Source organism: Euprymna scolopes, chromosome 23 (genome assembly GCF_053919585.1).
Source record: "Euprymna scolopes isolate OS-2025 chromosome 23, ASM5391958v1, whole genome shotgun sequence".
Classification (NCBI taxonomy): Eukaryota; Metazoa; Mollusca; class Cephalopoda; order Sepiida; family Sepiolidae; genus Euprymna; species Euprymna scolopes.
The window spans coordinates 96,372,131-96,375,725 of record NC_136504.1 but is presented as its reverse complement, the minus strand read 5'-3'; positions in this window follow the sequence as shown (position 1 = coordinate 96,375,725).

Sequence of the window (3,595 nt, the reverse complement as noted above, 5' to 3'; positions counted from 1 at the left end):
TTTGCCCCTGAATCTGTTGATGTTAAAAAGTCGCCCGTCAGTTCTGTACATAATCCGAACTCTACGGGGAAGATGTTTGTCCGTGAGATTGAGGATAGCAGTAATGAAGATGGAGAACAGGGTTGGGGCAATGACACATCCCTGTTTCACTCCCGTGTCAACCCTGAAGGGCTCTGTTTCATCTTCACTACTACTGAGGACTGTAGCTGACATATTGTCATGTAACAGTCTCAGTACCCGAATGTACCCCTCTGGACATCCAAACCTTGAAAGAACCAGCCAAAGGGCTTGACGGTTCACAGAGTCAAAGGCTTTAGTAAAGTCTATAAAAGCCATATATAATGGTAAATTTTTCTCCCTGCACTTTTCTTGGAGTTGACGAGCAGTGAAGATCATGTACATCGTGCCTCTATTTGGGCGAAAGCCACTTTGGGACTCGGGAAGGATGGTTTCTGCAAGGGGTATAAGCCTGTTGGCCAAAAGCCCGAGCTAGGGCTTTCCCTGTGAGAGAAATGCCCCGGTAGTTCCCACAGGTTTGCCTTGTCTCCCTTCTTAAAGATGGAGACAACTAGGCCATCTCTAAGTTGTGCAGGGATTTTCTCTTGTTCCCATATTTTGAGAAGCAGGGCATGGATGTGTCTGAGAAGATCAGGTCCGCCTTTCTTCAGGACTTCTGCTGGGATGCCGTCAGAACCAGCCGCCTTGTTGTTTTTATTCTTCCTAATTGCATCCTGCACCTCTTCCAGACTGGGTGGTTCTCCTATGCTCTCAATTATGGGCTGTTGAGGGAGTTTTTTAAGGGCCTCCATCTCTGGAGTGGTGTCCCTGTTCAGAAGATCCTCGTAGTGCTCTTTCCATCTATTTGTTATTTCCCCCCTTCCTTTCAGCAGCGTGAGCCCATCCTTAGATCGAAGGGGGGTCAGAGAACGGTAGCTGGGGCCGTATACCACTTTGGTGGCTTCAAATAATCCTCTGGTGTCCCCAGAGTCAGCAAACTGCTGGATCTCCTGAGCCCTCTTCATCCACCAGAGGTTCTTTAGATTCCTGACTGTCGATTGGACAGCCACTTTAGCCTTGGCATGGGCAGCTCTTTTAACCTTGCAATTGATGTTATTCTGCCAGGTGATAACAGTTTGCCTCTTGATGTCTATAAGCTGTTGGATTTCGGTATCGTTTTCATCGTACCAATCCTGATGTTTCTGCTTTTTCTGTCCTAGGATGCTTATACTGGAGTCCATGATGGCAGAGGACAGCTTGTCCCAGTGCTCTTCACCGTCATGCGGATAATGGTTTGGCAGGTCCGCGCTAAGAGCCGCCTGGAGGTGTTGTTGGTAGATGATATCGCTCAGCTGCTCGATGTTAAGCTTTGGTCGGCTCTGTCTTTTTTGCACCCTTTGCTTCCGCATAAAATGGATAGACATGATGGAGCGAATAAGATGGTGGTCGGTCCAACAATTGTCTGTACTGGTCATTGCTCTGGTGTTCAGCACATCACAGCGGTCTTTGGCACGGACAATGACATAGTCAATGAGGTGCCTGATTTTACTTCGAGGGTGCATCCATGATGTTTTGAATGCGTTTTTTTTGTCGGAAAAGTGTGTTCGTGATGATCAGGTTATGTTCTGAGCACTTTGTCAGTAGGAGTGTACCATTTGAGTTAATGTTCCCAACCCCCTCTCTTCCAAGCATTCCTCTCCAGTGCTGATGGTCTCGTCTCTCTGGCATTGAAGTCTCCAAGTAGGATTATCTTGTCCCCGTTGATGGCCCCGGATAAAATGGTGTCAAGGTCAGCTTAAAAGGCCTCCTTTATTTCATCATGTGCATCAAGCGTTGGAGCATACGCACTAATCACAGTGGCCATTTGGCTGCGCGCAAGCGTCAGGCGCATGTTCATTAGGCGTTCATTGATGCCCACAGGGGGCTCATTGAGGTGGCGGATGAGGCTGTTCTTTATAGCAAAGCCCACGCCATGGATACGTGGCTCTTCTGCAGGCCTCCTTTCCAAATGAAGGTGTACCCGCTTTTCTCCTCCCTCAGCTGCCCGTCGTCAGCCAGTCGGGTTTCAGAGAGCGCAGCTATGTCAATCTGGAACCTCATTAGCTCTCTTGAGATAATGGCAGTTCTTCTTTCGGGTCGATCACATGTTTTGTTGTCCATGAGGGTCCTCACATTCCAGGTTCCAAAATATAGGTGTAGGTTTTCTTTCTTTTTCTGACAGCGTGGTGGTGATCCCTCTGGATGCGGTAGTCCAGACAGGGTTTTTTTCAATATATCAATATAAAAAAAAACCCTCAAATCCTCCATCAATCACCACCAAACAGTGCTCCAGTCTCACCCCCAAACATCTCCATCGACAACGCTAGACTGTAAAATGTGGACCACTTCCCATACCTAGGCAGCATCCTATCATCAAAAGCCAACATAGATGATGAAATACAACACCGTCTCAGCTGTGCCAGTGAGGTTTTCTCAAGGCTAAGGAAAAGAGTATTTGAGAACCGTGACCTTCTGGCAAAGACTAAAATCATGGTATACAAAGCTGTCGCTGCCCACTAATCTCTATGGATCGGAGACCTGGACAACATACGGGAGTCACGTAAAAACCTTGGAGACGTACTACTCAGATATACATAAATTGTCCGCGACATTAAACATCTTATCATCATCCAAGACGTTTGGTTGGAATTCTTATAAGAGGTGAATACATAACATACTTCTTCTTCGCTAAATACAAAAGTTTTACAGAACTCTGATAACATGTACATAATCATTAGTGCGTCTGCTTCTGAATGTGAAATAAGGTCTGCATCATCTGCATATAAAAGTTTAAGAACAAGGTTCTAAAATGCACAAACATATCTCTAAATACTTTTTCTTCTCTTCTAAAAGATTGGTGATAATAGAATGATTTTCATCAAATCAGTCTCTTTGTTTGGTTTTCTTAAAGCCAAGGATTGTAGCTCCTTTACTGTATACTTGTGACTTGGATCGTTCCCAAGTTCCGTCAAATGATATATAGAATAAATGAAGTCCTAAGAGTTTTACACGCTTCCTTATATTCTAACTTGGAGACGTCGCGGTGTTTTAGAACGTTTATTCAATTGGTGTTGCTCATTTTCTTTATAAACAACTTAAGTTTAGCATGAACAAGATTGTGATCAGTGTTAAAGTCTGCACCTTTCATATGTCTTCCGGAACACATATCCTGAATGTTACGTTTGCACATGATACCATAATAAAGAATATGACCATGTGTTCATACAGGGTGTATCCACGTTACCTTGTAAATGGGTTTTTGTTGGTAGAAGGTGTTACATACTGCAAGATGTTGTTAAGTGCAAAACTGTAAAATAAGAATCTTATTACCTTACCAAGTCTATATTTTCATAAAACACTCTAGGTGTTGTGATCACTTCCAATCCGTGCATAAAAGTCTCCAAGCCAAAAAAAATGTTTTTACTTGTTGCATCTTTTAGATAAACCCCCTAGGTCTTGATACCACACCATTTTGACATCTTAACCCTATCGAAATTAAAGGCATATACTGAGATGACTGACATGTAATTATCACAAGGTATCCTACCCTCATTCATAG